Below are 17,978 nucleotides of genomic sequence, written 5' to 3' on the forward strand. Positions count from 1 at the left end.
TTGAGTGCCAGTTTTAGCGTGATTTCGTTGTTGGGGGGCTGTATGCTGGTCCACTGGCCTTTGCGCCATGTAGGGGATTTGTGCGGATGGTTTTGGCGCAAGGGGCGGGGTTGGGGGCGTAACTTGTGGTGCTGCAGGGTCGCTGCGCCACGCTGCGTCACGGCTGGTTATGGATGTTTAAATCCATGAATACGCGGTGCGTCAAAATGGGTTTTGGCGTACGCGGCTGGCGCAAGCTGGCACACGCTCCCTCTGTGCGCCAGCCGCATGCGCCACTTCTGCGCTTGATTCCATGAATTACCCTGTAAATCCTGGCCAATGATTCCATTTTCAGGCCTTGCTCGTGCAGCATTTTTCTCTTGGGGAAACAGCAGCACACGCCTCCCCAGGTTAGTACTTTTTTGCTTGTTTAACACAGCAATTCCACAGATAACGCGTACTTCTGTGTACATTGATCTATAGATGTTTCATACACTAGATGTAGCCTGCGTTAGGGATTTTGGTTAACCTGTTAAATACTGCATTATGTATGTTTTAAATATAGAACCCACGTCGAATCTGTAAAATGATATTCCCCAAATGTGTGATTGTGGACAAATCATGCCCCCATTTGTGCTTCGGTTCTTATACCTGGCGGAAATGAGAGTGCCTAGAAACTCGGTTGCTAGATGTATCTGAAAAATCTGAAGGTGGTTTCCATCACTTCCTGTGATGTCACTTAAAGGTGGTGTCAAATGACATCACTTCCTGTGATGTCATCAGGGGGTCAAGGGTCATGTGATGTCATTTCCGCTACCCCTGGCATTTTGGTGAAATGACGTACCTGGCTATGAACGATAAAATAAAGAGAAGTTCAACCTCTATTCTTCTTATACAATTGCTGGTCCGTTGTACACTGGGCCTCATTACGGGCCCAGCGGTAACCCTGCCGGTGCTACCGACTGATTGCCGCCGGACCCGTAAAAATGTACCGGCACCTGACTTTTCAGGTGTCACAGGCTCATTATGAGTCCAGCAGCCGGGAAGTCAAGCGCCAGTAAATTTGTAAATCCCCATTCCCATATGGAAATGGGGACACAGAAGCACCGGCACCGTTGTTAATGGTGCCAGTGCTTCCCTGATGGATTTGCTTACCGTGACTGCTGCGCCCAGCAGGGTCAGACCTGTCAGGCACAGCGGCTCTGGCAGGCAAACCCGTAGTTTGCCGGTCCAGAAACAGGGGTGCCGGTGAGCTTACTGGCACCCTTATTTGGCAGAGGAGGATTTATCAGGGAAAGGCGTGTATCATTGCTGCCTCTTCTGCGATTGGAAAGTACTAGAGCAGAATGTTAATGCAGAATCGTGGGGGGTCATGAGCATCTCTCCAAACAGAAAAAGCATTGCGCTGTAAAACAGAGGGTATTCAACACACAAAGGTTTTTCTTTACAAACAAACCCATAAAGCATTTTCCACTCATATAAACCTTCTAGCCATTATATGCTGTTGAATTGATGCCGAATTATAGAAAAAGCACAATATGATTTTAATACCCATGTAAAGCTACTGCTAACCAAGTGAAGCTATTTCACAACATTGCAAAAAACAAAGGAGAAAGCAAAAATAAATATGCAGCCACATCCTTGACATTATTTAGCAAACTAAAAGTAACGCCTTGAGCACTTAAGAGCCCCGTGCTAATATAATGACAGAAGGCGCGGCTTAAGGCTTCAGCATCTCCTGCAGGTGAGAGTCCGCTGACATGCCTTATTGAATATATAGGTGACAGAAAGTGAGGGGTGAGGCTTTAGTCTCTCCTGCAAATAAGAGTCAGCTGACATTCTTTATAGAATCGATATGTGACAGAAAGTGAGGTTTGTGGTTTTAGCGTCTCCTGTAGACAAGGGCCAGCTGACAATCCTTATAGAATATATGGGTGTGGGTGAAAGAAAATTAGGCTTGAGGCTTCAACATCTCCTGCAGGTAAGAGTCCGCTGACATCCCTTATAGAAAGTATAGGTGACAGAAAGTAAGGCTTAAGGCTTCAACATGTCCTGCAGGTAAGAGTCCTCTGACATCCCTTATAGAATGTACAGGTGACGGAAAGTAAGGCTTAAGGCTTCAGCATCTCCTGCAGGTAAGAGTCCGCTGATTTTCCTTATAGAATGTATAGGTGTCAGAAGGTGAGTGTTAAGACTTCAGCATCTCCTGCAGGCAAGAGTCTGCTGATTTCCCTTATAGAATGTATAGGTGACAGAAAGTAAGGCTTACGGCTTCAGCGTCTCCTGCAGGTAAGATTCTCCTTATAGAATATATTGGTGACAGAGAGTGAGGTGTGAGGCCTTAGTCTCTCCTACAAATAAGAGTAAGCTGACATTCCTTATAGAATGTATAGGCGACAGAAAGATAGGCGACAGAAAGGGGGGCTTGTGGTTTTAGCACCTTCTGTAGGCAAGGGTCAGCTGACATTCCTTATAGAATATATGGGTGACAGAAAATGAGGCTTTAGCATGTCCTGCAGATATGAGTCAGCTGACATTCCTCATAGAATGTATAGGTGACAGAAAGTAAGGCTTGGGGCTTTAGCATCTCCTGCAGGTAGGTAAGAGTCTGACGACATTCCTTATAGAATGTATAGGTGACAGAAAGTAAGGCTCGGGGCTTTAGCATCTCCTGCAGGTAAGAGTCTGCTGACATTCCTCCTAGAATGTATAGGTGACAGAAAGTAAGGCTTGGGGCTTTAGCATCTCCTGCAGGTAGGTAAGAGTCTGCTGACATTCCTTATCGAATGTATAGGTGACAGAAAGTAAGGCTTGGTGCTTTAGCATGTCCTGCAGATATGAGTCTGCTGACATTGCTCATAGAATGTATAGGTGACAGAAAGTAAGGCTTGGGGCTTTAGCATCTCCTGCAGGTAGGTAAGAGTCTGACGACATTCCTTATAGAATGTATAGGTGACAGAAAGTAAGGCTCGGGCTTTAGCATCTCCTGCAGGTAAGAGTCTGCTGACATTCCTCATAGAATGTATAGGTGACAGAAAGTAAGGCTTGGGGCTTTAGCATCTCCTGCAGGTAAGAGTCTGCTGACATTCCTTATAGAATGTATAGGTGACAGAAAGTAAGGCTCGGGCTTTAGCATCTCCTGCAGGTAAGAGTCTGCTGACATTCCTCATAGAATGTATAGGTGACAGAAAGTAAGGCTCGGGGCTTTAGTATCTCCTGCAGGTAAGAGTCTGCTGACATTCCTCATAGAATGTATAGGTGACAGAAAGTAAGGCTTGGGGCTTTAGCATCTCCTGCAGGTAGGTAAGAGTCTGACGACATTCCTTATAGAATATATAGGTGACAGAAAGTAAGGCTCGGGGCTTTAGCATCTCCTGCAGGTAAGAGTCTGCTGACATTCCTCATAGAATGTATAGGTGACAGAAAGTAAGGCTTGGTGCTTTAGCATCTCCTGCAGGTAGGTAAGAGTCTGACGACATTCCTTATAGAATGTATAGGTGACAGAAAGTAAGGCTCGGGGCTTTAGCATCTCCTGCAGGTAAGAGTCTGCTGACATTCCTTATAGAATGTATAGGTGACAGAAAGTAAGGCTCGGGGCTTTAGTATCTCCTGCAGGTAAGAGTCTGCTGACATTCCTTATAGAATGTATAGGTGACAGAAAGTAAGGCTTGGGGCTTTAGCATCTCCTGCAGGTAGGTAAGAGTCTGACGACATTCCTTATAGAATGTATAGGTGAAAGAAAGTAAGGCTTGGGGCTTTAGCATCTCCTGCAGGTAAGAGTCTGCCAACATTCCTTGTAGAATTTCTGGGTGACAGTTTATGGATGGGATAATGACCCTGCCCCAACTTATGGCCATAACTTGGTGGTGGGTCATTCTCTCACAATCACCCCTCTCGAGTTCTAACTGGTTGTCTGTGCTTTCTATGATGGCTCACAAATATTGCAATAGCTTGTATTTCCATATCCTAACGTGTGTAATTGTACACACAGATCAGAGCAACATTGCATTAATATGCAGCCCACACAGAGATCACCCATGAGATAGAAACTCTTCTCAGCACACTGAAGCCACATACATACTCATACTAAATGGAAAGGACTTCTTTGCAAAATAGTGTTGACACAGAGTAGATATGGCCCATAATTAGATTCTTAAAATATTAATTTGGTGTTTAAATAATGCTGTTATTATTTAATGATGTTTAAAAAGCCAATTTTCCTTCAAGCTAATAGATGCTTTGTTTGCCAATTGTAAAGAGAACAATGTTTCCGATCTGCTCTGGAGCCGTGGGAGCAACTCAAGGCGTGTTGAGAAACCGCAGTAAACCAAGTGCCATTGAGAACAGAGCTAGATATGAATAGCCTTCTCCCAGGAGTTGCAATAGCTTCTAAGGCCCAAGTAAACCCCGATGGTGAAGCACCCCTGGTGAGACCTACACACATGCAAAGCACGCCAGTGGGGTTATCGGGATCAAGTAAACCCCGATGGTGAAGCACCCCTGGTGAGACCTACACACATGCAAAGCACGCCAGTGGGGTTATCGGGATCAAGTAAACCCCGATGGTGAAGCACCCCTTGTGAGACCTACACACATGGAACGCATGCCAGTGGGGTTATCGGGATCGAGTAAACCCCGATGGTGAAGCACCCCTGGTGAGACCTACACACATGGAACGCATGCCAGTGGGGTCATCGGGATCGAGTAAACCCCGATGTTAAAGCACCCCTGGTGAGACCTACACACATGGAACGCATGCCACTGGGGTCATCGGGATCGAGTAAGCCCCGATGTTAAAGCACCCCTGGTGAGACCTACACACATGCAAAACACGCCAGTGGGGTCTTCGGGATCGAGTAAACCCTGATGTTAAAGCACCCCTGGTGAGACCTACTCACATGCAAAGCACGCCAGTGGGGTCATCGGGATCAAGTAAAACCCGATGGTGAAGCACCCCTGGTGAGACCTACACACATGCAAAGCACGCCAGTGGGGTTATCGGGATCAAGTAAACCCCGATGGTGAAGCACCCCTTGTGAGACCTACACACATGGAACGCATGCCAGTGGGGTTATCGGGATCAAGTAAACCCCGATGTTAAAGCACCCCTGGTGAGACCTACACACACATGCAAAGCATGCCAGTGGGGTCATCGGGATCAAGTAAACCCCGATGGTGAAGCACCCCTGCTGAGACCTACACACATGCAAAGCTTGCCAGTGGGGTTATCGGGATCAAGTAAACCCCGATGTTAAAGCACCCCTGGTGAGACCTACACACACATGCAAAGCATGCCAGTGGGGTTATAGGGTTAAAGTAAACCCCGATGGTGAAGCACCCCTGGTGAGACCTACACACATGCAAAGCTTGCCAGTGGGGTTATCGGGATCAAGTAAACCCCGATGTTAAAGCACCCCTGGTGAGACCTACACACATGGAAGGCATGCCAGTGGGGTTATCGGGAACCCCGATGTTAAAGCACCTCTGATGAGACCTACGCAGTGGGGTTATTGGATTAATAAACGTGGGATACCTTGAAATAGTGGAATTCAGATCTCTCTATACATAGACACGCAGAGCGCTGATGTGACATGGAAGCCACAGTGACCAGAGAAGTTGGGCACACACATTTGCACCTCTGTACTCATTAGCCGGCTTGCTATATCACTTTTTCTATAATACAAGGTGATGTAAAGAAGTGTAAGAAAGGACGCAAATATTGCTGGTGAAGCAACATTACTGAAAACGGCCATGCACTTGTTGGAGCACACACGCATGCGCGATTACTAATTAGCATATCACATGTTCTTTTCTTGGTAGATGTCTTTGTTGTACCCCTGTTCCCAAATGAATAGGCTCTGGGCAGCCAAACATAGTTTTCTGTCCCTGTAAAGCACATATAAAAGAGCTCAAACAGGGAGCAAGTATCGTGGCTGAAGATGGCAATTACAGTTATTACTGCCTTTCAACATCTCAACCAATGCCTGATGTTCCATCCTCTTCAGTGATGATAGGCCACCCATTTGCAATGTGCCAATCGCAAACATATTTATTTTTGGACAATCTCATGATGGATCTTCCTTTCCTTGCTGGTGCTTGTCTGCCAACTCCAAGGTGGTGTATGTCATGCACTCCAGGCATGTGCTCAACACACTTCTACGGAGCAGGAGCAGGGACGTCAATTCATCAAAAGGCCAGGATAGCCACAGGAGTGGGATCTAGGCGTTCATCCCACTAAATGGAGGCTGCTCCTCCCAGTAAAGTGGTCTTTCTGGCTGTACCTCAGCGGCCTGCAAACGGTAGGATTTCCTCCCATGGGAGGGCGGGGGTGAACCTGCTAAGGTATTTATCAATCATTTCATGATTGAGGTGAAAGTGGGAACACACCTAAGTGGTGCCGTCTGGTCGTGTACGCAATATCACAATGTCTGATTTAAACCGCTGGCATGACTCTGAACGAGGGAGCCCTAGTCTCCCAGTCGTCTTGCCGACGTGATTGCTACCAAGAAGAGGGTCTTTCATGAAAGATATTTGAGAGGCACTGTGTTCAATGGTTGAAAAGGAGGAAGCTGTAGCTGGCCTAGCAACAGAGGGAGGTCCCAGTCTGGCAGGATCAATTTTCTGTGAGGTTTTCCTAATGCGGAACTATGTAGAAGCCGGTTTCCAAAAGGATCAACCATGGCCATGTCTAAGCAAAGGCTTCAATGGCGACCCATTGTGTGATGAGAGTACCTGTTGCCAATCTTAAAGTAATTCTGTCAAAAAGTCGGCTCGTCGCCAGAAGGATCTCCAATGCCTTCTATAAGCATCCCGGGTCACCAGTTTTCGGGACATTTGAAGCTCTCGCATTGACAAGAGGGTGTTTAATTCAGCCTCCAAGCTGTCAATTACAGTCAGCGCAGCTTGCTGAGGGATAGATGTTGATTGGTCAGGGGTGCATAGGAATACTAAGCGGCACTGCCGAGCTCATGGCCTGCAGAAGGGGAAACCATGTAAGTCTGGTCCAATACAGGGCTATCATTATCACCTGGGCGTGCGCTCTGAGGGTCTTATTGAGCACCTGACGCAGTAACGTAAAAGTCGTATAGCAGGTGTGTAACTCTCAGACCAGTTCTGAGGGGTCAGTTTGTGGACGCTCTCCCAAAGACATGGTCTTGGCCATACCTTTGGCAGAGCATCCTCAAACTGAACCCTCACACCTGGTCTGGGAGCTGCACACCAGGTGTGCATGGAATTTTCTTCTGTCGTGAAGAGGTCTACCGTTGGACATCCCTCACTGATCCACAATCGATTGGAAAAATCTGCGGGCACAGACAGAAGTCCACTGACAATGGTAAGCCCCTGCTTAAACAGTTTGCTATCTGATTCAGCTTTCCTGGAATATAAAGTGCCCTCAAGTCTTGCAGATTAAGCTGTGCCGATAAGAACATATGGTCCGCTATGTGTAAAAGGGATGGATACCTGGTGCCCCCTGCTCAATTGATGCATGCTTTTACCACTTGATTATCAAGACTCCTTTCCCTTCTCTTGAACATGGAGCAACCCTCTGAAGATCGCCATTAGCTCTCTCCAATTTGAGGTTTTCTGAACTTCCCTTAGGGACCATCTGTCGAAAAATCAAGACCCCTTTGAGGTTGCCCCTCACCCTCAGTGGCTGCAATCCATTGCTAACAGTAGCGGTGCTTCTGGGTACAAGACCACAACCTACAGCAGGTGTTTGATGTCGGCTCATCAGGCAAGAATGTTCCGAGAGTGCAATTGTATTGGCGGGACGGCATTGTTAGGATTCATCTGATTTATGGAATAAACTTACAAAGTTCTGCAGCTAATATAGTTCTATTGTCACATAAAAATAGATGTGTGCGTTCTAGAAAATGTACTTATTGGACTGATAGGGCAGTGATGGTAGCAATTAAATTAAAAAGCCTAATGTCGAGGAGTGGTTAACGGAGTTGCATATTCTATCACAGTATGATAAGGTTTCATTGGAAAATAAAGATAAAGGTGAGGAATACTTAAAGTTATGGGGCCCATTTTTGGCTCTTTATGATTAATGTGACATTGGAGCTGATCTGGTGGATATGTCGTCTGAGGAGGAAAGGGGGATTAGGCAGAGGTGATGGCGTTTTCTTTTTTTTCTCTTCGCCCCACTTGTGTTGTCTCTTGTGTTGTTCTGTGTATATTTGTCAGTTTCCTGTTATGTTTCGCAGGATAAAGCTATTATGACAGATTGAAGATGTATGATGCTTACATTGTTCTGTAAATTAAGTTGTGACGCTTCACTGTGAGACATTGTTTACTTTATTGGTAGTTGTTGTTGTTCATTGCAAACTTAATAAAGTGTTTAAAAAAAAAAAAAGAATGTTCCTGATTTCTAGAAAGACTGGAATTAACGCTTTATAGTCCCCCCGAGGCCGGCTGTTATAAGGTCCTCACAAGGCGCAGGAGAGGCAACAAATGAAAACATGCCTGCAAACTGTGGCTGTGCATGCCGCCATCTGGCCATGTAATTGAAGCCTCGGGTTCTTCTCTCTGTTGTAGAATTGCTGTAAATTAGGGCAGCTAGATGATTTTGGAGAAGATTGTGTCCAATTGCTAAGAAACCCATGTTCCTGAAGATCACTGCAGACCCGGTTGTTGGGGAGGTGTGCGAACTGCCTCAAGGTTGCTTGAATTAGCCAATCATCTAGGTAGGGGGGTATGCACTGATAAAACCGCTGCAAAAATGTCGCCTGTACAAAACCTGTTAAAGGTGTACCCCATTACACCATGTGTAATGGGTTACCAGGTGTCCCCCGCTTCCCTTAAATGGTATAATGGGTCCAGGTGTTGCAGGGATGTCCCCTGCATCATTTACATGGATTGCGGCAGCAAAACTACTGCCTTTTTGCAGCGATATTTTGTGTCCACTGCCATTTTTGCCGCGATTTTAACACATGCAACCGGTAGGGGTATATGGCAATTCCCTCCGCATGCAGCAGAGCCACATTAGGTTGCAAGGCCCTGGTGAGAACTCTGGGTGCCGAGGCTAAACCGAACAGGAGTACTCGGAACGGGTACATATTTTTCTGTCGACCATAAGCCATGGATTCTTCCGGTGGGCAGCACGGATTGGAATCTGGAGATAGGCATCCTCCAGTTGCAAGGATGCTAACCAATCCCCAGAAGGGAGTGCAGCAATAACCCGCCGGGGAGTTTCCCCGTCTATAAGAGACGAAGATCCAGCACAGGCCAATGCTTGTTATTGTTTAGCGTAAACCCAAGGTGCGCAGCAACAGATCGCGGTGCAGTCAGGAGATCTAGTAACGGGCTACGGTGGCATGGGTAGACTTAAAAGGTTAGACTAGACTTGGAGGCAAGGGGCACTCTAATGCGTGAACTTTCACTGGCAGAGTTAGGCAAGAGATGACCCTCAGCTTCTTGAAACATGCTATCATCAACACTAACCATCAGTCTTTTGCTTATTCAGATGCTGCCATGTGATAAGTGAAGGAACTTATTTGTAGGTTTACTGGGAGTTGTGAGAGCAGACAGTTGCCTGCCCCTTTGTTTCAGGTCTACACAGTGATATTAGCAGTTCCCAATAAACAGCCCTCATAATCCAATGATAGCCTGAAAGGCATCTGCAGAGCAGCTGGAAGGCTGCTCACAGGCTGAGCTATACATCTGGGGTTCAGGAAAGGGCCACAGCATGGTTCTCCTCTAGGACCTTACATTGTGCTGGATTCGGAATGGAATCTTGTTGTCTTTGCCAGTTAGGGAAACTGTTGCCTCTCATCAAGTTATTGTCACCGGGTTTCTAAAGGACAAAGCTGTTTTAATTATACAACAAGGAATGCACGCATACAGTGTTTGTTAGGAATGAATTACAGGACAACAAACTCGATGCTGCGGCTCCGATTTGTGCATCCTAATTACTTTTTTCATGTATTTTGCATATAAAAGCTTTTTGTTAATTGTCTTTGCTGCCAATATGCAAAATATAATTAGTCATTCATTATTACTTTGTTTTTTTTATCTTACTATACATTTGCTATTGAGAAATATATATGCAAGTCTGAAGGCTTAATGAGTTTATGTGGCATGGGATAATTTAAACAAATATTAAACATCCAATTGATCGATTGTCTATAGGTTGTGCTTGTGGAAAAGGATATTGAGCGGTCGCAGGAGGTGAAGATGACATTTTTATTCTGGACTCTCCAGGTCTCAGACCTAAAGACTAACTTTGCTCTGGTTATTTAAAATGATTTTTTTACTCTCTAAAATGTACCTAAATCTGTTTGTGGAATTGAGCAAACAGGCTGATATTGCTTTGAACAGCGACACTTAAGAATCAATTCAAGCGAACCCTCACTTGCCGACAGATGTTCCTCTACAGAGGTTTGCAAACTGCAATTATCGCTCTTTCCTTAGCGGACGCATCGTCAGAAGTTCCTGCAGTAATGCAGACTAATGAAAAAACACTGGGGGTGTATAACTCTCCTCGCCCACCGCCAAAGACATCCCAGAGGGATCTACAGAGAGCTCTTACTTTTCAAGGAGTCACAACAAGGAGGAGAGCAGCACCAGCAGCAGAAGCAGCAGCAGCACAATCCGCTGTGTATCCTATGTACAGGCTTTTCAGTGGCTGTGCCACAAGGTCCTGGGCATCTCAGCAGGCATCCATTTTAAATGCCTTCAGACATGTTATAGTGCATGCCAAGACTCCGGGCACAGCCAAGACAGTCTGTGCCCACTGTGCGTTGCCTGCAGGCAGGCCCAGTGTCCACTGTGCCTAGGGAATTGCTTTGACCTTGTCCCGGGAACTTCTAAGCCACATTCTCTAACAATTGGACAATGTGGCCATGCCCAGTGGCCACCTTACCCATAAGATCAGAAATGTTTCGGGCACTCCTATGCCCCTCTCAGTCAGCATGTACAGTGTCCACTTTGCACAAATTGTGGCATTTAGCCCTGCCATTGGCAGCCCCAGTGGCTGTTTCCGGTACATGAGCTCCCACTCTTTCTGCAGACCTGATCAGCCACCCTAAGTGACCACTGGAAATGGCCACTGGCCATTTTATCTGAGGCATGGCCTGGTGTTATGTCCTGGGTACCACTGGATACCATGACATGTCTGAGGTCTGCCTCTGTACCCGCAGACCCGCTCTACTGGTTTCAGGCCAGTTCAAGCATGTCTGAGCAGCTTTTATCATCTCTGGGTCTAGAGGACTACGGCAACAAAACCAGCAACAATTGACTGTTCTTTTCATGAGCCCAGGAGATTGGGACTGTGGACCACGCAAAAAATGTGGTGATCTTGGAATTTGTTCTCCATAATTCTGTTCTATTCTTCCAATCCCTCCGTTTCTTCTTGGATGCAGGATGGATGTCCATAGCTTTATCTACTGGCTCGTCAGATTCCTTCTCAGGGCAGGCCTGTACAATGTGTGCAGGTTTTCACATGCAGAGCACCTAATTGTTGAGGTTCATGATCTTTAATAAACATAGTTGGAAGAGGTCATGACCTGTATCTCTGCAAACTGGAATGTTACTTCATTGAGAAACAATGTCTGGTTGATTTGGCTTTGGTTAGTAAGCCTCTGGGTATCCCGTAGCAGTCTCCTCCGCCGGTTCCATAGTTGAACAAGGTAGCAGCCAGATTGACCAATGCAATGAAGAAGAAATTGAAGCACAGAATTTTTCGTCGACCCGTAGCTCTTTCACTTCCTCTAGCGTTAGACCTGTGATCCAATTTCTCAGAGCATTTGGCATTTGATGGAGGAGCAGATGTGGTGATTTGTTAGGTAGGAGTCATGGGTACCGTAGACAATGCATTTTATTCAGGATCTTTGCCTATTCTGTCCAGCATACTTTTGTTCGACTCCTCATACTCAGTCTCCCCATTTGCATCAGGTTCCACAGCTGCCTGGAATTCTCCTGTCAATAACAGAGCAATAAGCCTTCCTCAATGTTCCTGCATTCCCTTTGAAACTGGTAAAGAAAGTACTTGGGTCCCTCTACTCGAGAAACCAACTTCTGTAGAACAGCAGGTAGTGGGTGGGGTACTCTTCTTGGCTGGGCAGCCGTGCCTTTGATTTCTTTGCTGATTTTGATGTGGTTGGTTACCAATTCTCAGAGGGTGTTTTGCAAAGACATGATTGGGTCAAGTTGCACTTTCTCCAGCATGGGGTCTGGCATGGATTCACATGCTGATGAATATTCCCCGTCGTCAGGCTGGGAATCCTCGGTAAAGAAACAATCAGTTTCAGTTTTGTTTCTGAACTGTCTTTCTCCTAATAACCAATCACTGGTCTCTGGGTCATACTGCCCCCAGCCAATGACTGCCCTCTACCTAGGCCCCTCCTCTGGCAGCCATCCTCAGATTTGGTAGCACGTAAAGTGGCAGTAGGACCAAGAGAAGAGCCGCAGAGGGGTAGGAGGGAGGGTTTGCATGTGAATCCATGCCAGACCCATGCTGGAGAACAACAGTTACAGGTAAGTAACTTGTTCCTTCTCCAGCATGGGGTCTGGCATGGATTCACATGCTCATGAATACAAGAATACATAGCAGTACCCACATGTATAACCACAGGAGGTGGCAAGGCTCAACATTAAGCATGTCATCAACTCAACATTAAGCATCTCTTGAAAACAGGTAACACAAGGGGCTCGTTGAGATGGAAGTCCGACGGCACCTTGGGCATGAAGGAGGGGTGCGTCCTCAGCACCACCCTTGTCTCGTGGAAAGTCAGGTATGGAGGCTTGCAGGAGAGGGCCTGGATCTCCTCCACTCGTCGTGCGGAGGTGATGGCCACAAGAAATGCTGTTTTCCATGACAGGAACTTCAATGGTGCCGAATGCAGAGGCTCGAAATGCAGCCCCATGAGCCTGGTCAACACCACCTTGAGCTCCCATGCCGGGGCCGGAGCCTTCACCGGCTGAACGATCGGAACAGTCCCTTCATTAACTCCTTCACCAGGCGATGGGACCACAGGGATGAGCGCCCCGGAGTTCTGGTATAGCGGGAGATAGCCGCCAGATGGATCTTGATGGAGGTATGGGCCAGAACTGCCTTGACCGGCAATAATAAGTACGGCAGCACTTGAGGGGCCGTAATCCGCAGAGGGTTAATCTTCTGTGCCCGGCACCAGACAGAAAACCTCATCCATTTGTGTCCATAGCACTTGAGAGTTGAGGACGCCCTGGCCTTTGCAAGCACCTCCTTGCAGTCCGCCGGGATATCGTACCCTCCAAACTCTAGTGCTGCAGGAGCCAGGCTTGCAAGTTCAGCGACCCCGGGTCGTGATGGCACCTCCTTCTCTGGCGAGGAGATCCGCGTCCGTCAGCAGTTTGACTGGGGGGAACGCTGACATGTCCAGAAGGTCTGGGAACCAGATCTGTCTCGGCCACGCCGATGCGACGAGGATCATCCTGCACCGGGACCGCCTGAGTTGGTTTATTGAGTCGCAGCAGCAACGGCAACGGCGGGAACGCATACAGGAACAGGCCATCCCAGGGGAATGAGAAGGCATCGCCCATGGTCCCCGGCTGGGGAAACCTGCTGGCGAACCTCTGGCACTTGATGTCCGTCGCCGTCGCGAATAGGTCGATCTGGGTATTGCCCCATCGTTGGAATAGCAGATCCACTTGATGGACGGGGAATATTCATGAGCATGTGAATCCATGCCAGACCCATGCTGGAGAACAACAGTTACAGGTAAGTAACTTGTTCCATCTCTGTTGTTTTTATCTGTATATTTAAATTGGAATCTGTTTATTATTATTGTCCTATTTGGTCTCTTTCAGGTCTGACAAGCTTGGCTAATCCAGGTCTTCATCTGTAAGGCTTCAAGCTTTGTAGACCACGCGTACTCCAGTTCTTTGAGCTGGAATGTGAAAGGTCAGCCCTTAAGGGTGTGGCGTCTTGACACCCTGTCTGAAGACTTGACAACATTCTGCCTGGGGAGGCTCAGAACCACAGGGGAAACAGTAGTTCCTTGGTTCCAAGGGTTGATTTGGATAACAGAAGGTATGATCTCTATATTGCCTTCTCTGAGTCAACACAGCGCCCCCTCCCCTTGTGGAACCTTACCCCTTAGGACTTTATTGTTTTCCTGTCTACCTAAGTTACCCCTCATTATTCAAGCTAGCCCTACTTTTAGCCTAGAGTCCCTCAAGGATTTAAGGCAGAGATCTGTGACCTGCAGCTCTCCAGATGTTTTGAACTCAGACTCCCATGATCCGTCACCATGCACCATGGTGGATTTTATCCTACTTTTTAAAAGAGCCTGTGCAGAGTATTTTTTTACATACTCGGCTGCCTCGTGGATCGTGTCTTTTTTATCTAAGACAGAGGGCAGAATATTTTATGGTGATGTGGCAGCCAACGCTTTAACGTTATTATGTGGTGTCCCACAGGGGTCGTGTCTTTCACCCACCCTTTTTAATATATTTTTTAAACCAGTGTTTGACTGACTTGATAAGACTGGTGTCCAGTACACCAATTATGCAGATGACATACAAGTTATGTTAAAAATGTCTGGCTCGTATAATGAAGATGCATTGAGGATCAATGTTGTCTTCAATATCATACAGTGCTAGCTGGCCCATAACGGACTCGCTCTGAATGAGGCCAAGACAGAGCTACTGCTGGTTGGTTCGCAACCCAGACTTAATCGTCTCATGGCGGAATACAAAACATTTAATATCGCTGATTGTGAGATTGCAGTTGCCTCTAAAGTCAAAGCCCTGGGGGGTTATCTTGACTCATCTCTATCCATGAAACCTCATGTCATGTATGTAATCTCTTTGTCTGTTTACTATATTAGACTTTTGAGCAAGATCCACCCACTTATCTCTGCCGAAAACTGTGCCACTTTGGCTAGGGCCATAATTGGGACAAGAATAGACTACTGTGGCGGCCCATTGGCAGGTATCGCACAATGTTACCTCCCTAAGCTACAAATGATCCAAAATCATGTGGTCAGGCTACTAGGGGGTCCTAATAGGAGGGAACACGTCACTGCCACAAAGGCAAGCATTACATTGACTCCCGGTTAAGGAACACACACAATTTAAGCTGCTTTCTATTGTTTATAACTGTCTGTTTGCCAAGTAACCCACATGTCTGAAACAAAGAGTGGATATGTATCAGAATGGGCGGGTACTCTGATCAAACAATTGCAACTTGCTACTGATACCACGTGTCAACTTGGAGCGAGCAGGAAAATGCTCTTTTGATTATCTTGCCCCTTAATTGGGGAATGCCCTTCTTCTTCTGTTGAGGCTTGAGACCACCTTTGGTGGTTTTAAGAAAAAAAGTAAAACCTTTTTTTTCACATAACCTTAGTGATCAGTGCTACCTCTCTTGCTATTGCCAGTACCTTTGTGGTCAGATTGGTTTTAATCCTGCTTTTCTTTTATGTGATATTATCCCTGTGCTTTCTCTCTCTCGTCGTACCTATTTTTACCTGCCTTAGGGTTTTAATTGGTGGTCGTTTCCCTGTCTGTGCCCTGCCTTGTTGTTTGTATTTGTTAATTGCGCCCGTTTACCTAAGGGTTTAAGGCGCTTTACAAATATATAAATAAATAAATAAATACATGCATGGTAGGGTTGGTCTAGTTAGTCGTAGTCCAAAACCTCTGGAGAGCCAAAGGTTGCAGACACCCCCTGCTTCCAGGCCACCATTCAACATCTATGGCTGCTGATTGTCTGGGGAGTTTTGGGGGGGGTCCCACTCTTTTCCTCCTATGGGCTCCACACCAGGTACCAGGTGGTGTTATCTGGCCCCCTGGTTTCATCCAGCCATAACAAATATGTCACGCTCTTTCGCAGCACCGCCCCTTATATAATATCAGAATGGGGGATCCGCCATTTTCCATAACACCCATAAGCAAGCGCTTGGGTCTTATATTATAAACGTACAACTCATAACAAATAGATATAAATTAGCCGCTCATTCAATCATCCCATAATTGGCTTATTTCTCCTTTCACAAACAAAATTGATTGGTCTGTATTTCAACTCGCTCCAGCAAGAGCGGGAGAAAGCGGCTAACCCGAGATTTAACTCTGCTCATGAATAACTCGTAAACTGCCACCACCTTCCTACAAACAACAGCCAAATTGCCCCAGTTGATAGTCTTTAATGCTATTATTACAGATTTGGTCCCCAAAAAGGTTCCTTTTATTTAAAGGTTTTTTTGCTCCACAAAATACAACAATATTAAAGATAGCTTTTCTGAATAGAACAAACCACATGTTCTTCAATTTCAGTTATCGTATTGATCTCAAGCATATCATTAAATAGTTATGAAAACATATGAATTACTCCGAAATAATTAAAAACGGGTCATTTTATTTCCTAAGTTTATGTCACAATATTAATTTGTTCAAACTGGAAATTTCAATTCTGGGCTGGTAGTCACTTCAGTGGATCCTGGTAACTTCTCTTGCAGTTCTTGCTGCTTGATAAATATTTTTATGATAGCAATACAAAAAAGAAGTACTGTATTAATCACAGATAGACCACTATTAATATATGAAATACGCAGTGTGATGATAGTGTGTCATAGGTTTAACTGTTTTTGTATCACATACTCATAATGGACTTCACTTTATAAACGGACATTTTATAATATCATTTACTTAACAAGGTGAATTTTGGTTGGCAGCAGTGCACCAAATATGAAGTGTGCTTATGGTAATATGCACCATTTTACAGCAATCACTGGTAAATATTTGATCACCTGTCACCATGGGGCGAGTGCATTTCTTTTATGTCGAGTATGTACAGTAAGAAACTCTCCCTGCAGGTCTAGTGGGCTTTTAAGAATGTGGTGTTTCGCATGCAAAAACAGTAAAGAGGGAGATTTTGCACGAGATAAGTAAGGGTTCTTATTTTTTCACCATTGGCTTGCATTGGAGGAAAGTCCGTGTTTGGAGTGGCAAAGTTCAAATGTATGGTCAAATATCAAAATTTTAGGATGCAAAATGACGAGCCTCTCATACAAATCAGGGGAGTTATTGGGTATGACCTACCCAGCATGGGCTATCAAAAAGGCAGATCCATTTAAAACTCAAAGGGACCTGCTAGTAGAAACTGAGAGGGCAAAGGGTAGAGCCTTACTGGTAGGCACTCTGCTCTAAACAAGAGAGCAGATGGGAGGAATTAAGGCAGCAAGTGGCACAGCAAGAAAGCATCCTGGCATCTTGGATTAATTACCTGCATCTCTTACCCCACTACCATCTAACTTCCTGAGGACTCAGGCCTCTCATTAGTACAGCAAAAGAGGGAAGACGCTTTGTTCAAATTGGTAATCAGTCAGTCAAAATCAAGTTTTGGAAAATATAAAATTCCCCAAAACTTGCATATATAAAATCATCACATATTAAATATGCACATTCCAACCAAAAATAAAATATGTGCTCATTAGTTCATCAATTCTATAAAACAATGAACTCATCAGGGGAGTTGCTAGGTCTGGAAAAGACCCGGGGCTAAGCTGATGTTGGAACTGTTGGGACTGGGGGCTAGCTAGTCTTTCGGCTGTAGCTCCTGAGATTCTATCCGGGGCTACAACCAACAGATCAGGGGCTATAGCCCCCTCAGCCCCCCCTAGCAACGCCCCTGGAACTCATACACTTATGTGCATAGAACAAGCATCCACATTAACCTGTGTTCACTGGACATTGATTACCATTCTTAAAGAAAAGTAGTTCAGGAGCAAATAGAGAGAACCTTTATTGTGCATGCTTTTTTTTATTTAGCCGTCTAGCTCTCAGATTTAGGGAATCCTTGAGGTAGCTTGAAAGTGACCAAGCTACTGGAGGTGGGCTCGCCTTTAGTAGATATGACAGAGCTGGTCTACATTGTTTAAAATCCAAAGGCCTAAGAAGAGGAATCAAGTAGTGTTAAGGGGGCGTAGTGTATGCCGTCCAAAAGAAAATCAAGTGAATTAAGTCCTCAGTGCCACTCATACAAATTTGACGTATCAGATTATTTAAAGTGCTCG

This window comes from Ambystoma mexicanum, chromosome 14, assembly GCF_040938575.1.
Source record: "Ambystoma mexicanum isolate Mex_15411 chromosome 14, UKY_AmexF1_1, whole genome shotgun sequence".
Lineage (NCBI taxonomy): Eukaryota > Metazoa > Chordata > Amphibia > Caudata > Ambystomatidae > Ambystoma > Ambystoma mexicanum.